We start from the raw sequence: 19,380 nt of genomic DNA on the forward strand, positions 1-19,380 counted from the left end.
ACTAGTGTTGAAGCTCGTGCGATGCACGAGTTTTTCAATGTGTTCTTAATATTTAAAATGTTTATGTAGAGCAACATCAGCACCAAGTTAAGACTTAAAATCTTGAAAAGCTAAGACTCAACTTAAGACTCAATGTGTGAGTTAAATAATTAAAAACTTAAGATATTGTTTATTTTAGATGTTTTAAATGAGTTTGAGGGGTGAAGATCTAAATTTGGATGAGTTTGGAGAAGTCTTTACAAAATTTAATTAATTAAATATTAGTGGAAAGCTGACATGGCATATGAGAAAAGTCTTAAGATAACATTCCATTGATGTTGCTCTTAGCCATTCATAGGAAAACCGAGTTATGAAATTGTTAGTTCAATAATGGTAAAACTCGAGTTAGTTATTCATGTATTCTGTTTAATGCAAGTAGAATTCTAATGTAAATAAAATTCTATTACAAATTTCTTTCGTGGTTGCAAATTCAAGCTAATTATATAAATCCTATTCGTAAACTAATTAGACTCGTAATCACTTTTCAATTCCTTTACGCCCTAAGATAGAAATTGGGAAGTTATGGTCCTTAACTACTTATGGACTTGGCCTATATACTTGGCCCACGTGAGAAACCTAATGCTACCCAAAGTCAACAAACCCACACCCACGTGGCCCAATGCTTGGTGTCTTTGGGTTTTGGTTTTGGGGTTTAAGTTTATTCTATCACGAATATGCATATCTATGTAATTGTATAGAATGATTACGAATATGCGTATGTTGTTCTATCTATTCTTCTTCATTGATTATTCTATTCACTCCCTATGATATTTTGCATTTGAGAAAACTCACTATTGTAATTCTATCTTATTTATTTATTATTTAAAAGGGGATAATTGTATCTTTTTCCTTGTTCTATCTAATTTTCTTCTTTGACTATTATATCCACTCCATATGGTATTTATCTATTTATCTTTTTTGATTATTCTATCCACTCCATTTATGGTATTTTGCATTTGAGAAAACTCAATCTTGTAATCCTATCTTATTTTTTAAAAGGGGATAATTGTATTTTTTTTTTGTGTTTATTCTATTTTTCTTCTTTGACTATTCTATCCACTCCATATGTTAATCGTATCTATTTTTATTGTAATTTGAACCTTTAGAATACTCGCTATTGTAACTTGTACTCTTACAAAAGGGGATAATTGTATTTTTTTCTGTGTTTATTCTATTTTTCTTCTTTGACTATTCTATCCACTCCATATGTTAATCGTATCTATTTTTATTGTAATTTGAACCTTTAGAATACTCGCTATTGTAACTTGTACTCTTACGTAATTTGAACTTTTTGTAATTGGTTAAACCTTATGGATATACATGCACACAAAAGTGAAAAAAAATAAACAATTAAAACTATGTGTTTTGGTATCATGTTAAAAAGAAAATTAAAGAACACACCTAGCTATGGAGTATTGGAGTACGTATCTCATTCCTACAAATAAAACCTGCAAAAATCAATACAATATATAATCGACCGAGTATAGTTAGTGAACATATTATAGTTAGTAATATAAAAGAAATGAAGGATTAGATGGAAGTCTCAAAGGACTATATAAACCAACATACATAATTAAATTATATAAACAAACAAAAGAGATGATGTTGTTAATCAACTATACATTTATATATCATCTTGTTAATTTGATACAAAGTACAATCCCGTTAAATAGCCTTTTGTAAAATTATGTTGGAGCTTTGGAGGTGTAGGTTGATACACACCACTGCTTTTAAGCAATACGTGATAAACCAGTACTATACTTCTCTCAAAACTCTATCTATCGATTTTTTTATCTTAAAATATTATGAAATAAATTTTATCTTTTTACCATATTTATCTATTTACTATTTTTTGAAAAAATAATTGATATTCGATTTTATGACTGGACTTTCTTACGTGGCGCTCCGAAATCTCTTTAAAAAACTCCCCTTTATATATATATATTAGATTTGGATGAGATTCGATCTCACGGTTTTAACCTTAGTGGTTATTGGATATGGCTGTTATAGACTCATAGTAAAATGATCGGACTACATATTAAAGGTTTTTTGACCTCTTTGAGATTTCGGCGAGCTTGCATGTTGTGATGTGTGAGCAAACAAATCACAGCGCAATTTCGATAAAAACATGTACCATTTCTTTATAAAAGAGTATCATTTCATTAAAGAAAGATTACGATTTCTGTAACACCCCGACAATTCTCTCTTTTCTAAAACAACATTTTAATATAAAACGTAGAGAATTATCAAGGCATTATCGCCCGTGTGAAAACGTAACAGCTTATTCAGAATTTTGCAGCGGAAAACATAAGACTAACTCTAGGTTTATAAATAATCGATTACAGGTTTAATCCCAAAATCATCCAACGAAAATAAGGAAATATAAATAGTACGACAAGTTTAAAGTCCCAATTAACAAACCCAAGTTAACTTAGCAAATCAAAACTAAATACAAGCTCTCTATTCCCGATCCCAATGATGCAATGTAACACCCCCAAAATTTGGACCTTTTATATAATCAAAAACCCTGTTTTTATATCATAAAACAATCGTCCAAACCTTGGGAGTGTCACTGCTACATTTATTCTCCATAGAAAATAAATGCAAAGCAACAAAACAATTTAAAATCATTAAAGTCAAAATTAACTAAGTGGTCTAAAAGGTGCCCCATAAAAACTACAACCAATTCCCATAAAATGAATAACAAAAACCAAATTAAACTTAAACTGAAATAGAAATTGTCTCTTGACTAGGTGGTTATTCTAAGCGTCTCCTCACTCGTAGCCAAGTACCTTTACCAACCTGCAAAAATAAATAGAAAAGAGACAAGAGAGACGAACTCCCAAAAATCAGATAAACTGAGTAATTCCAACTCCATCCCGTAAAATAAATAATTTTAGTTTGAAAACATTTTGAGTACATAAAATAGACAATTAAACAACCAGTACCAATTTAACAACTCCGTTATTAAACTTATCACATAAAGATCAATATTAATTAAGTGAGGGAAAAAGAACGCTAAGGGTCGCGCGTAACCCTTGAGAATGGCCAAAGTAAGATGAGTACAGAATGTCCCTAGTGTGCACACCCCTCACTAATTAACTATGGGTCTCCGCGACCGCGCACCAATAGAATTAGGAGGAAGACTAAGCAGAAAGTTTAATACAGAATAATAAAAACCTACTAGAAGCCTACCGGGTCTCCACTAAAGTGCACCGATATAACAACATCTAGAAGGGCAACCTGTTCCTAACCCTTACGGGCTTTTCCCTCTAATATTACACTTTACGTAATTAGTAATTTCATAAGGTTGAAGCGCATACAGTAGTCATACAAACCCCAAAATATCAAATTACGCAACCTTAGTTCATTATTATCACATATGACATCAGGTTACTCCACTGATGCAGCTCGAAATTTCATAGTTTAATGCATTGTGTTCACGTAGTCATTAACACTTAATAATAACAATCCAATACTAGTTTCCACACTATCCAATACATACTCCACTTCAATATAAACAAAAGTAGTTGGTTCATAAAATAATGGTAGTAGTACAAATAAGATTTACATAATATTACTAACTTCATACATGCCCATAAACTCAAATCACATAGTTCACATACAAAACACTTAATCTTTCTATTTCATAATAACATATAGATATGTACAAAAATATTTTTGCTAGCGGGACCTAAAGATGATGGACATTGAAAGTTACCTTGAACACGCACGTACTCAAACTAGTAGTCTCCTTGCGTGGTTCCTAAGTAGTCTCCGTCTACGGTTACACAAAATAAATAACATAAATTAGTCTACACTACCACGTACCTATGAATTAAACAAAAGACCGACCTTGCTAAATTATTAGCCCAAATTTTATAAAAGACGAAGGGGTGAAATACTGTAAAACTAGCGGAAGGGAGAAGTGTATAGGAAATCATGTCAAACCAATTTAAAATCCTTGAAATACTTTGTTGTAAACAATTGATGCCGTTGTAATGACCAATTAAATCATGGAAAAAATATAGAAAAACTCAACACCCGAATCATATGGTCTTACTATGGAGATCATGCTAAAAAAAATTAAAGTTAGAGGAGATATAATCCATTACCTACCCAAAGGATGATGCGATGATGGTGGAAACTAATGACGGCAGAGAATAACTGATGGAGGAAGAAGGGTTTTGAGAGGGTTAAGAAATAACGTACGAGAACTTTTGATAATAACAGGGTATTTATAGCTTAGGGTATTAGGGTTTAACTAGGAGAATAATTTCAGAAAATTTAAAAAAATAAATTTGAAAATATACTTGTAGTTAAAACTCATTTAAAACTTTATTTTAAATTGTAAAATCTTTTTAAATTACAAAAATAGTTTATTAGAAAATATCCGAAAATTCGGGATATTACATCTACTCCCCCTAAAAATAAAGTTCTTCCTCGAACTTAAGGTTGACCCAATGTGCTAAAAGAACGATACTGACCTGTTAGCATCCTATTTCACCCCCCCTAAAAAGAGTTTCGTCCTCGAAACTTAGCATACCTGCTCAAATAGTTCTGGATAACGCTTTTTCATATCATCCTCAGCTTCCCACGTTGCCTCTTCGGAATTTTGATTCGACCATAGCACTTTAACTAACTTAACGACCTTGTTCCGCGTACTTCTGGTTTTGGTATCAAGAATCTTAATAGGGCGTTCTTTGGAGGTTAATGACTCGTCTAACTCTATAGACTCTGGTTGGATTACATGGTTAGGGTCATGGATATATTTTCTGAGTTGGGAGACATGGAAAACATTGTGGACATTGGCTAACTCCATTGGTAAAGCTAACTGATATGCCACCTCTCCAATTCGCTTCAATACCTCATACGGGCCAATGTACCTCGGGCTCAACTTTCCTTTCCTTCCAAATCGCATGACACCTTTGGTCGGTGACACCTTAAGTAATGCTTTTTCTCCAACTTCAAACTCCACCACCCTTATATTCTGGTCTGCATATGACTTCTGCCGATCCTGGGCTGCCTTCATATTCTCTTGTATCAACCTAACTTTCCTTATTGTTTCTTCTATCATTTCTGGCCCCAATGTCAACGACTCACTAATATCACTCCAACACAAAGGACTCCTGCATTTCCTCCCATATAACGCTTCATAAGGTGCCATTCCTATGCTTGCATGGTAGCTATTATTATATGAGAACTCAATCATAGGCAATCGCTCATCCCACGACCCACCAAAATCCATTACACAAGCCCTTAACATATCCTCTAGAGTCTGAATCGTCCTCTCTGTCTGCCCATCGGTAGCAGGATGAAATGCTGTGCTAAACTTTAGTATAGTACCAAATGCTTTCTGAAAAGTACCCCAAAAGTTTGACAAGAATCTCGGGTCCCTATCTGAAATGATGTCCTTAGTAACTCCATGCAGTCTCACTATTTCACGAACGTATGCATCTGCTAGTTGGTTCACATTCCAAGTATCCTTCATGGCAATGAATCTTGCTGTCTTTGTCAAGCGATCAACTATGACCCAAATTGCATTCTTTGCTGTCTTGGTAAGTGGTAATGCCATCACGAAATCCATTGAAATCGACTCCCACTTCCATCCCGGTACCTCCAAAGATTGCAACTTCCCTCCAGGTCTCATATGCTGAATCTTTACCTTCTGACATGTCAAACATCTTGCTACAAACTCCGCTACCTCACGCTTCATGTTAGACCACCAAAAATGTTGTTTAAGATCTTTATAAAGTTTATCTCCGCCCGGATGCACTGAGTATGGAGTATTGTGAGCCTCCTCTAGGATTTTCCTCTTTAGATCTTCATCTTTTGGAATGCACCATCTTCCATTATATTTCACTGCTCCGGTATCGTCGATTTCAAAGTCAATAGCTGCTCCTTCTTCCTTCATTTTTCTCACCTTTCCCAACCATTCATCTGTTGCTTGCTTCTCTCGAATCTCATCGTATATGGTAGGTTCTACTGACATTGCATTCAACTGAGCATCCACTTGACCAGCTTCCATCACCTCCAGATTCAGCTTTTGAAACTCCTTACATAACTCCTTTGCCAACACCATTGTGTTCATCGTGTGGCTTGTCTTTCTGCTTAATGCGTCAGCTACCTTGTTTGCCTTTCCTTCATGATACAAGATGTCCAATTCGTAGTCTTTTATCAGTTCTAGCCATCTTCTTTGTCTCATGTTCAACTCCTTTTGAGTGAATATGTACTTCAAGCTTTTGTGGTCTGTATAAACCTTACACCTCACACCATACAAGTAGTGTCTCCAAATCTTAAGAGCAAACACCACTGCCCCTAGCTCCAAATCATGTGTGGGGTAATTCTTCTCATACTGCTTAAGTTGCCTTGATGCATAAGCTACAACCTTCCCATGTTGCATAAGTACACACCCTAAACCGTTTTTTGATGCATCACTATACACCTCAAATCCATCAACTCCCGAGGGTAATGTCAAAACTGGTGCAGAGGTAAGTTTTCGTTTCAACTCTTGAAAAGCTTGCTCACATTTCTCATCCCACTGAAATCTCGTTGTCTTTTTCATTAAATTTGTCATTGGTTGAGCTACTCTAGCAAAGTCTTCCACAAATCTCCTATAATAACCAGCAAGGCCTAAGAAACTCCTTACTTCTGTCACACTAGTAGGACGAGGCCAATCAGTCACTGCTCGAATCTTAGATGGGTCAACTGCAACTCCCTCTTTCGATATCACATGGCCTAAGAATGCTACTTTCTCTAGCCAAAACTCACACTTAGAATATTTAGCATACAACTGCTTTTCACGGAGTATCTCCAACACTCTTCTTAGATGCTCCTCATGCTCTTCCTTATCCCTCGAGTACACCAAAATATCATCTATAAACACCACAACAAACCTATCCAAATACGGCTGAAAAGTTCTATTCATAAGGTCCATAAAAGCTGCTGGCGCATTTGTGAGTCCAAAAGGCATGACAGTGAACTCATAATGGCCATATCTTGTGCGAAAGGCTGTCTTAGGTATATCTTCTACTGCTATCCTCAACTGGTGGTATCCCGACCTCAAATCAATTTTCGAAAAGATCCCAGCACCCTTAAGTTGATCAAATAAATCCTCAATCCTAGGTAACGGATACCTATTCTTTACTGTGACATTATTTAACTCTCGATAGTCAATGCACAATCTCATGCTCCCATCCTTCTTTCTCACAAACAGAACAGGTGCTCCCCAAGGTGAGACACTCGGTCTAATGTACCCTTTCTCAAGCAACTCCTCTAACTGCACTTTCAACTCCTTCATCTCTGCGGGTGCCATCCTATATGGTGCCTTGGAAATAGCTCCTGTCCCAGGCACTACATCTATTTTGAAATCTAACTCCCTAGCTGGTGGCATCCCTGGGATTTCTTCTGGGAATACATCCTGAAATTCTCTTACTACCGGAATCTGTTCTATGGCTTTCTCTTCTACATTCACATCTTGCACATGGCACAAGTATATGGGGTAACCTTTCCTAATATAAGAATGAAAAGTCATGGCTGACACAATACTGAGTTCAGGCTTAGACACAACTCCATGGTAAGAAATTCTATTCCCCTTTGGCCCCCTAAGAGACACTTTCTGGGTGTGACACTCAATTCTAGCCCTGTACTTACTAAGCCAATCCATTCCCAAGATTACATCAAAATCAGTCAGGTTAAACTGGATAAGGTCTGCAGGTAACTCAGTCCCAGCTACATTAATGGGAATGTTTTGGTATAGGGATTTACAAAGCACAACTTCCCCAGATGGTATCACTATATTGGCTTGACACGACGATGAAGGTTTCAATGCATTTTTACTCACAAAAGAAGTGGATACAAAAGAATGAGACGCCCCTGAATCAAAAAGTAAGTAAGCAGGCTTAGAGTTAACTAGAAAAGTACCCGTCACAACGTTGGCATTGATGCTAGCCTCATTCTGGTTCATGACATATATCCTTCCATTGCTGGTCCTCCCATTGCCATTGTTCTGGTTAGTGTTTGTTGCTTCAACATTACTATTGTTGGTATGTCCATTGACATTGTTGTTCGAGTTCCTTCCATAGCCGCCTCCATTGCTATTATTGTTTCCATTATGACCTTGGCGATTATTCCCCTGCCTCTTGGGACATTCACGTGCCTTATGTCCAGGCTCCTTGCATTCGTAACAAGTGATTGGGTCTCCTTGGCAAGTACGACCACGATGGCTCTTGTGACATCTCTTGCAAGGAAGGGATCCTTGCTGATTCTGATTTCCTTGGCCTTGGTAGTTGCGGTTGTTGTTGTTATAACGATCGTTAGACCTGTAGCCACTGCCATTACCATTGCCACTTCCATTCCCATAGCCATTTCCATTGCCATAGCCATTACTATTTCCTCCATAGCGAGGTTTCTTGTCATACCCTTGCTGGTTGGAGGTTTCAGCATTATTTCTCTTCTTGTGCATATTCTTCACCTCTTCTTCGCGTTTTATCACCCTTTCGGTGTTACAAGCCCTTTCGTATGCTTCTTGGAATGTTGCTGTTGCGCCAGCTGCTATCACTTTCTTCTGAATTCTGAAAATCAACCCATCTTCAAATTTTGAAGCCTTAGCTCTCTCATCAGGTACCACATTGGGACAGAACCTAGCATATTCATTAAACTTCTCAGCATATTCTTGCACGCTCATGCCCCCAGTTTGATTGAACCTACTGAACTCATTGTATTTCTTTCTCCTTATGTGTTCAGGGAAGAAACGTCCCTTGATAGCCAACTTGAACGCATCCCAGCCAAAGTTCTCTTGGTTTCTTAGTATAGGACCCTGTCTTTCCCACCATAAGTCAGCATTTTCGCGCAAATAGAAAGTTGCCTGATCCACCTTTTGAGCATCAGGTGTACCAGCAGCAGAGAAGATCTTGTCAAAATCACGTACCCAGTTTTCAACCAACAACGGATCCTCCTTACCTAGGAATAGTGGGGGTTTCAATGCAGCTAGCTTCTTAGCCATGGTAGCTTGCGGGTCATTATCAGCATGGTTGTTGTTGTTGTTGTTGTTGTTGTTGTTGTTGTTGTTGTTGTTTTGCAACTGTTGCTGCAACAACAAACCCATAGTTTGGTTTATCTGTTCAAGGTTCCTTAATCTAGCAGCGAGTTGTTCCGGGGTTTCAGCCATTTGTTCTACTCTTCTTGTACGAGACCTAGTGTATACGTTATAGTTTTGCATACACACTCTGCACAATTTAACACTGGTGTTATCACCACACATATTTCAACGCGGCTAATGCGTTTAAACTCATAGTATTTGTACATGTACCAAATGTTAACATAAATCGTCATCACAATTACACTTATTAAGACTATTTCGTACCCCTATAATTAAGAAGCACATAATAATAATAATGATAATAATAATAATAATAATAATAATAAGGATTTCCCACATTACTTAACTCGTACCAGCAACTTGTATTATAATACGCTTTACTAGCTTATTTGAGGTCTTGCAAATACCCAAGTCTAGTGAGAAGGTGCAGGAATTTTCATCCCACATCAACACTTAACAAACTCTTTGACTTTCATGTAAGAATTCTCACGACCACCATGACAAAATAATGGGCAAATAAAAAAAAAAATACTAAAAAATAATAATAATAATAATAATAATAAATAATAATAATCATTACTAGTAGGTGATTATCGAAAGTCATTACAACTAATAAACTAATGGCTAATTTTAAAGAACATACTATTATAATGCTGGTAGTAGTATTGACGCAAAACAGAAAATCTATTAATCCTATTAAATAGAGAGTTTCATGGCCTAATGACCTTATTAGTTTCTAGTTTCTACTGTAGTTTAACGAATAGTTTTAGCTTCCTAGTCGAAGTCCGATGAGTCACTTGTTTCTGGGGCACTATTTTGATTATCCGGCATGCGATCATAGTCCCAAGCAGTAATAGCATCAATCATCTCGCCCTCCAAGTGGACAAGATCCAAAAACCAACGTCCCATGTAATTGTATCTTAGGGTATTAGGCTCCCCGTTCACAAAAATACGGCTATGCCTTCTCCTTACTTGAGCTAGCGGTCCTACTATAGGAAGGGTTCTTATTAAAACTTCAGCTTGCCTAGCTGGAGTATGAAAATCATTGCCCTCCGGTAAGTCATTCAACCTATAGCTTTCCATGCAAGCTCTTAACCGGTTAATAAAATGCGGGACATATTCTCCATCACGAATTCGTAGCTCATACGGGGTCGATGCTCGAACACCCGGACCTCTCCTAGCAGTTTGTTTCCTTGCAGTTACTCTAGTACGAACCATCTAAGCACAGACAAAAGAAAGAAGAAAATAACATAATGTAAGTACTAAACAAGTACTTTCAAATAAGTGTAACAACCCCTTAACGTATTCCCACACTCACGGCTTTTACTTAACTTAGTACTTATTTTATCATATTTAAATTAGAACCCCTTATACAATTTTTAACCTATTTCATTAATTCCAATTTTCCTAAGAAAGAAATTTTTTTTGAAAACAAACCTAAGCTCTGATACCAATTTGTAACACCCCCAAAATTTGGACCTTTTATATAATCAAAAACCCTGTTTTTATATCATAAAACAATCGTCCAAACCTTGGGAGTGTCACTGCTACATTTATTCTCCATAGAAAATAAATGCAAAGCAACAAAACAATTTAAAATCATTAAAGTCAAAATTAACTAAGTGGTCTAAAAGGTGCCCCATAAAAACTACAACCAATTCCCATAAAATGAATAACAAAAACCAACTTAAACTTAAACTGAAATAGAAATTGTCTCTTGACTAGGTGGTTATTCTAAGCGTCTCCTCACTCGTAGCCAAGTACCTTTACCAACCTGCAAAAATAAATAGAAAAGAGACAAGAGAGACGAACTCCCAAAAATCAGATAAACTGAGTAATTCCAACTCCATCCCGTAAAATAAATAATTTTAGTTTGAAAACATTTTGAGTACATAAAATAGACAATTAAACAACCAGTACCAATTTAACAACTCCGTTATTAAACTTATCACATAAAGATCAATATTAATTAAGTGAGGGAAAAAGAACGCTAAGGGTCGCGCGTAACCCTTGAGAATGGCCAAAGTAAGATGAGTACAGAATGTCCCTAGTGTGCACACCCCTCACTAATTAACTATGGGTCTCCGCGACCGCGCACCAATAGAATTAGGAGGAAGACTAAGCAGAAAGTTTAATACAGAATAATAAAAACCTACTAGAAGCCTACCGGGTCTCCACTAAAGTGCACCGATAGAACAACATCTAGAAGGGCAACCTGTTCCTAACCCTTACGGGCTTTTCCCTCTAATATTACACTTTACGTAATTAGTAATTTCATAAGGTTGAAGCGCATACAGTAGTCATACAAACCCCAAAATATCAAATTACGCAACCTTAGTTCATTATTATCACATATGACATCAGGTTACTCCACTGATGCAGCTCGAAATTTCATAGTTTAATGCATTGTGTTCACGTAGTCATTAACACTTAATAATAACAATCCAATACTAGTTTCCACACTATCCAATACATACTCCACTTCAATATAAACAAAAGTAGTTGGTTCATAAAATAATGGTAGTAGTACAAATAAGATTTACATAATATTACTAACTTCATACATGCCCATAAACTCAAATCACATAGTTCACATACAAAACACTTAATCTTTCTATTTCATAATAACATATAGATATGTACAAAAATATTTTTGCTAGCGGGACCTAAAGATGATGGACATTGAAAGTTACCTTGAACACGCACGTACTCAAACTAGTAGTCTCCTTGCGTGGTTCCTAAGTAGTCTCCGTCTACGATTACACAAAATAAATAACCTAAATTAGTCTACACTACCACGTACCTATGAATTAAACAAAAGACCGACCTTGCTAAATTATTAGCCCAAATTTTATAAAAGACGAAGGGGTGAAATACTGTAAAACTAGCGGAAGGGAGAAGTGTATAGGAAATCATGTCAAACCAATTTAAAATCCTTGAAATACTTTGTTGTAAACAATTGATGCCGTTGTAATGACCAATTAAATCATGGAAAAAAAATAGAAAAACTCAACACCCGAATCATATGGTCTTACTATGGAGATCATGCTAAAAAAAATTAAAGTTAGAGGAGATATAATCCATTACCTACCCAAAGGATGATGAGAAACAGGAGCAATTAGTCTGCTACTTCAAGATATTGCGTAAAAAAGAAAGGGAGGCCGCTCCTTCAAACCTGACTGGCCCCGATCCCCATCCAACCCCAGCTACTGGGCAGGACCCGGCGGAGGGTGAACAGCTTAGCTTACAGCACAGCGTGTTCGCCACCCGATGATGGTGGAAACTGATGACGGCAGAGAATAACTGATGGAGGAAGAAGGGTTTTGAGAGGGTTAAGAAATAACGTACGAGAACTTTTGATAATAACAGGGTATTTATAGCTTAGGGTATTAGGGTTTAACTAGGAGAATAATTTCAGAAAATTTAAAAAAATAAATTTGAAAATATACTTGTAGTTAAAACTCATTTAAAACTTTATTTTAAATTGTAAAATCTTTTTAAATTACAAAAATAGTTTATTAGAAAATATCCGAAAATTCGGGATATTACATGCAACATCTTCAAACCTGCAGATGGACAATGCTTATTGATCCTTAGAGACTGCTCACCAAAGATTGGGTCATTACAGGATCAATAAGGCATAGCCATGATCAACATGCACAAGCAAAAGCACGTAATCAGCAAAGCTGAGTACTACATACTAAAACAATAATAATCCTAACATGATACTATTGAACGAACAAACCTAACATGGTACTAATAAAACACGAGTAAGGGCAGACAAAACATGTTAATTTGACGACAACACTTTACTAGGCTAGGCTACACTGGACTAGACTTTTACAACAATAACATTATTTTAATTGAAATAGTCAAAGGACCGAGTTGCTACTAGAAACTTCTTCTTCTTCACTAAGGAAGACGAGGTACGGGCGCGACTCCGTAAACCCCAATGACCTGCGATATCGAGGGACTTTTAAATAAAAATAGAACCGGTGATCAATCCGGCCCCAGAAAAAGTCATAGGCTACCCATGACCCCAACTCCTGATTGTCCGTCACTTTAGACGTGCACAGTCTAGAGCTATTGCTACTCATTTTCACTTTACATGACTTAACTTTTAATACTTGGTTATGACTCATCAAACATAAATATTATATTCAACAAGTAAACACAACTTCTTTTATCTTTGAATTAAACAAGTGATCACAACGTTCAACCAAGAGCCAATTCCAACTATTTTAATCCTTCCTTTATCCATATTTAAAAACCTTTATTAGGTATAAGGTTCAACTACCAAACAAGGTCCTCGGCCCTTATAAAGTAGTGAAAATCTAAAGAGGAACAACGATCAATAAAGATCTAAACCAATATTAAATACTATAAAGTTCCTCAAAACAACATGCTTGCATCAATATTCCATGCTAACATGATTCAATTCTTATAAATAAAGTTCTATGCTCAGCGCATTAATTCAACGACATTGAACATGAAATTCCAACATAAACAAGTTCATAAATATATTCATCATATTCTCAATACAACACACATCCAAGCACACAGGTATGTACGTACCTTGTGTAAACAAACTGATAGGCCACTTTAACGAATTCAAAAGTCGCCTACAAAGAATTCTTCGCCTAAAAACAACCAATAAAATTCCCCAATCAATATCCAACCATTTACAGCAATACTAAAGTACTCTAAATACACCCTAAACATATTTTGAACCATCCCAAATATCGAAACTTAACTAAATAACCTCCAAGCATAATAACTATTAAACTAATGATCCCAAAACGTTCTAAACTCCAATAAAACATCCATTTTAAAATTTCCAGCAATATAAAATAATTTCAAACGTCCACAAAACATAATCAACGTTCTTAAAATCATAAAAATAATAGCTTTAATAATATATAATCATTCTATTTTGATTTTAGAATATTAAAACCTTAAAAATTCATGCTTTAATAGTTTAAAATACTTATTTAACCAAATTAATAAATTTGTTACTTAAACATAATATAAATTCTGAAAATATACTTTAATCATAATAACTTGTAATTTATATTCAATAAACACGAATTAAATCACTAAACTAATTTAAAACCCTAACTTACATATTAATCAACCAAAACTGAATTTAATTAATTTACAATCTCAATATCAAATCTGAAAATTATAATTTAACTATAAAGATTAATAATTTAATTCAAGAAACATAAATTAAAATCAATAACCTTAAATCAAAATATTTAAATAACTTAGGGTTTAAGAAATAACCAAAACAAGAAGGGGAGAAGAAGAGGCTGGCCGACGACAAGGGGCGGCGGCAGCAGGAACAAATGGTCGCGAAGGTTGGTGGCGCGACGGCGGTTCAGGTGGCAGGGAGGTCGTTGCACGACGTGAAGAAGGGAAGACGAACGCGTGGAGAAGAAAGAGGAGTGCTGCTGTGCGTGGAGGGTGCGGCAGCAGCAGGGCGACGCGGTGGTTGCGCGGCTGTTGGTGGTGGTGTCTGGTTGATGGTGGTGGTCGCTGGCGCAAAACAGAAACGGAGGTTAAGGGGAGAGCAAGAAGCGAAACAAAGAGAGAAGGAAGAAATACAAGGAGAGAGAAGAGGGAGTTACCGGACGGGGGAGGTGATGGCTCGACGGCGGTGGTCACTACGGTGGTGCGACAGGCGGCTGAAGTGAGGAGGAGAACACGAAGTGCTGAAGCAGGGTTTGGAAGTTTGTTTTTCACGTGAAGTCTAAAGCAAGAAGGAGGTTTGTTGGTTTCACGTGAAAAAGAAAAGAGGAAGGAGGATTATTTTGGGTTTATTGATTTGGGCTTTACCCAATTGGGCCTAGAATTAGGATTTGGGTTTTAGTGTTTGAGTGTTTGAGTCAAACCGAATAGGATTGTTTTTCCGAATTCAACGAGTTTTCCTAATTCAAATTCTTTTCAACATAAAATTCTAAAATTATTCTTGATTGCACAAACGTTAAAATATTTAGAATATATTTAAATAAAATTAAATATGCATTAAATATATAAATATAATGAATTTCAAAAATCGCTAAATATATAGAACGTGCTTAAATTAAAAAAAATATACGTTAATTATATATTTATTACTAAAATTCATAAATTATATTTAAATATAAATAATATACGTTAAAATATATTAATAAAATTTATAAATTTACGGGGGATTACAATCTAACCCTCTTAAAAGAAGTTTCGTCCCGAAACTTGACACGAAATTTCCCGCATTTTTCCCAAAAGCTTTTAACTTATTCTTACTAGAGAAGTACTTGTGCCACCGATGTGCACTCTTTTGCCAACTCAAAGCTATTTGTGTTACTCATGAACACCTTTTCTTATGCGGAGAATCTATTTGGTTTGCATCAACTTCTAAAATTTGCTAAAATAAGCAATAAAATGCATAAAAATTCCATAAAATAGGTAAAAAGCGTGAATTTCTATCGCATTCTACCCCCCTTAAAGAAAACGAGTTACGCCCTCGTAACTCACCTCAGGGAATAGCTAACCAAAATTCTCTTTCGACGAATTCTATCCTCAAAATTCCTATTTCACTAAAACTACTCACTTTAGACTTTTCACAACAGATGACGAAACAAAAGAACAAGTCACCACGAATTAAATAATGCTTAACTTGCGCGGAGTTAATAGAAAAGTACCAGAATCTATATCGGCAGATCGTTCATCCTCATTCTGATTCATCATGTACAACTTTCCTGGAGCCTTATTCGGGTTGTTGTTATCGTTTGCAGGCTTATTATAGTTCTCTTGATTGTTTTGTGCCCCTCCATGCTTTGAATTTTGACCTCCAGACTGGTTAAACCTCACTTGGTTTCCACCTCCATTATTATTTTGTTCCTTTCTGTGCTTAGTGAAGCACTCATACTCCCTATGCCCCCTTCTCTGACAATAGTTGCAGGTCACTAATTCTCCTTTGCAATTCTTACCAGGGTGATTGTTACTGCACATTTTGCAATGATGCACTCTGTTAGATTGGTTCGAGTTGTTGTAGTGCCCCTGATTGTTTCCTCCTTGGGAATTTCCATTTCCATTCCCATTTCCGTTTCTATTCCTTTTAAAGTTTTCCTGGTTACCCCCAGCATCAAAATCTTTTCTCTTTTCCCCAATTACCAAGGTTTTCTTGTCCAAAGGTAGATCATCCGGAACACACTTCTCAATTTCGGCCTATAGGGTTATGCAATGTAGCCTACAAGATAATCACCAAAGTCATTGTCAACGGCTAAAACCAATCCTTCCCTTTTTGATTTTGAATACCCAATCAAGTTTTTTTCCCGGGGAGGAAAATATCGGATAACATAATACTTATGTAAGAGGTCCTCCACACGATGAGACAGAAGCAAGGTGCAAAGGGATACATGGAAATAAAAATAGACTTTGAAAAAGCATATGATCGCCTTAGATCGGATTTTATTCGCGATACTTTGCTTCAAATGAATTTTCAGTATGTACTTGTGAAATGTAATCATGAATTTGTGTCACTACGCTTCTCTTCAAGTTCTGTGGAATGAGGAGCCTTCCCAAAGTTTCAAACCAAGTCGGGGCATCCGACAAGGGGACCCCCTATCTCCGTACCTTTTTGTTATATGTAAGGAAAGATTGTACCAAACTATTCAAGAAGCAATTGTGGCGAAAAAATGGAACCCAATTCGAGCTTCTTGTGAAGGTCCCACATTATCCAATCTATTCTTTGCCGACGACATTGTGCTATTTACTGAAGCTAACACAGAACGAGCAATAGTGGTACATGAGTGTTTGCACCGCTTCTGTTTAACGTCGGGTCAACGTATAAGCCTACATAAATCTTGTATTTATTTTTCAAATAATGCGAGTATGGAGATCAGGAAGGAAATCAACGAGAAATCGAGCATAGAAGCAACATATGATTCGGGCCTCTACCTTGGCATGCATACTCTCACAAGCCGAATTACCAAAGCCCATTTCAGCCATCTTTGTGAGAAAATTGATCGACGACTTTCTGGTTGGAAAACAAAATGTTTGTCTTTGGTGGGCCGGATTATGTTAGCAAGGTCGACACTGTCCACATTGGGTTACTACTCAATGCAAACATCAAAAATTCCGCGAACTATTTGTGACGAAATAGACAAGAAGGCGCGCATGTTTATTTTGGGTGGAACATCGGATAAACGCAAAATCCACCTCATATCCAAGGAAGTGCTGCAACGTCCTAGAGAACATTGAGGTATCGCCATCACCTCTGCGGGCCAGGCAAATGCCGCCTTTCTCACCAAGCTAGGGTGGCGAACTCTCACAGAATCGGATGATTTATGGTCACGAGTTTTGAGGCACAAATATTATAGGGGTCGATGTGATATTGACATGTTCGAACCCAAGGCTGGCGCATCGAATGTGTGGCAAGGTATCACTGACAATGCAAAATTTATGAGTGAAGGTACACGAGTAGTTGTTAGTAGTGGGTCCCAAACGCTTTTCTGGGACCACAAATGGGCAACCCCGAAGCCACTCTAGGAGTCCATCACACATCTTGTACTGGAGAACCTTCTGGGAAAACGGTGGAGGAAATGTGGGAACACAACCAAGGTTGGAAATGAGATATTTTCTCGCCTTATCTCCCCCAAGAAGACTTGAAAATAATTCAATCATATGAGCTCAAAGAGGACCCAAGTGTAGGTGATATGGTATAATGACATAATTCTTCGAAAGGCAAGTTCACCATCTAGTCGTCATTACAGATTATGAGACATGAGAGTGACTGTTTGGATGATGATTGTTGGGACACCATTGGTCTTCCCCCTTCCAACAACGAATAAGAGCCTTTATATGGCTCGTTAGACATGACATACAGCTGCTTGGAAACCTCGACAGATTTAAGAGACAAATGACTGATGATCCTAAATGCTACATTTGTGGTGCAAATGAATAGTCCACACTTCATATCCTTCGTGATTGCCCGGCTGCAAAGATGGTTTGGAGCACACTTGGAGGGCCAACAGACACGACTAACTTCTTCAGCGATCCCTTGAATAATTGGATTCGCTCAAACTTGACTGTCATTGATGAAAAAGGAATGTCGATTTGGGAAACATTGTTTGGAATTACCTTATGGTGGATTTGGAGGTGGAGGAATTGTTTTACCTTTGGTAAAGGTGAGGAGATCCCAACAGAAATTGGGGCATTCATAAAAGGTCCGCTATGATAAAACTCGACTCAGCTTGGAAGGTCGTGAGAAGGAAGGTAGCTCTTCGGGTTCAAAGGAGGAGATATATGTTCGATGGATCCACTCTCCTGAAGGTTGGCATGCCCTTAAAACAGATGGGGCAACTAAGGGTTCACCTGGACCGGAGGGTGGTGGAGCTATTATTCGTGATGTAGGGGGAATTTTGTTTCGGCTCTTAGTGCAAACTTTGGTCACTCCAACACTTTCAAAGCGGAGTTAATGGCCCTCACTAGAGGACTGGAACTAGCAATCAGTCTAAGGATTACCAAACTAGTTGTGCAAATTGATAACTTGGCGTGTGTCCAAGAACAACAGGAAGCTACGCCCAGTAGAGGTGAACACACTCACCTTATTAACAAGTGCCTATCATTGATAAATGGTACGAGCTGGACAATCAAGATCATACATGTCTACAGGGAGGAAAATCGCGCGGCGGATTGACTAGCCAATCAAGGAGTCGCTCAATCGATTGCTGTCCAAAATTTAGATTTTGCTCCTGTTGAGTTACTGAGAATTTTAAGGGAAGACATTAGGGGGGTTTCTTACCCACGCCAAGTTCCAGCTTAATTTCTTAGCGTAGTTTTGTAATTTGTTCTTTAGTTTTTTTTTTGATAATGTTATTTTATTTCAGTTGAATCAAAAAAAAAATAAACAGTTAATCCAATAATTAGTCAAATCAACAAACAATTACAGAGTAACATCTAACAAGTCCTAACCAAATAATTTACGGATTTTTCATGATATGCCCCTGAGGTTTGTGTTAATGCACCAAATACCCCTAAACTTTCCAAAATGCACCAAATACCCCTAAGGTTTAATATAAATATACAAAATGCCCAAAATGACTATTTTCCGTTAACTCCGTTAACTTATCCGTTAACTTTAACTTTAATTTAATTTAATTTTTCTCTTTTCCTTTTAATTTCTTCTTTTTTCATTTGTTTTTCTCTCTCCCCCCTTCCTTCTTCCCTGTTAAAAATGGCAGCCAATTTTTCTG

The 19,380-nt window shown here is 36.8% G+C and overlaps 1 long non-coding RNA gene across 1 annotated transcript; it reads right to left on the reverse strand.

The window, feature by feature from the left end:
• Positions 1–13,231: 13,231 nt before the first annotated feature.
• LOC130467116 (uncharacterized) lies at positions 13,232–15,194 on the reverse strand. The gene is made up of 3 exons (XR_008927276.1): positions 14,770–15,194; positions 14,426–14,677; positions 13,232–13,779 (listed from the first exon to the last, which is right to left on the reverse strand). It is a non-coding gene; the product is annotated as an uncharacterized lncRNA (long non-coding RNA).
• Between the last annotated feature and the right edge of the window lie 4,186 nt (positions 15,195–19,380).

Source organism: Spinacia oleracea, chromosome 2 (genome assembly GCF_020520425.1).
Source record: "Spinacia oleracea cultivar Varoflay chromosome 2, BTI_SOV_V1, whole genome shotgun sequence".
Taxonomy (NCBI): domain Eukaryota; kingdom Viridiplantae; phylum Streptophyta; class Magnoliopsida; order Caryophyllales; family Amaranthaceae; genus Spinacia; species Spinacia oleracea.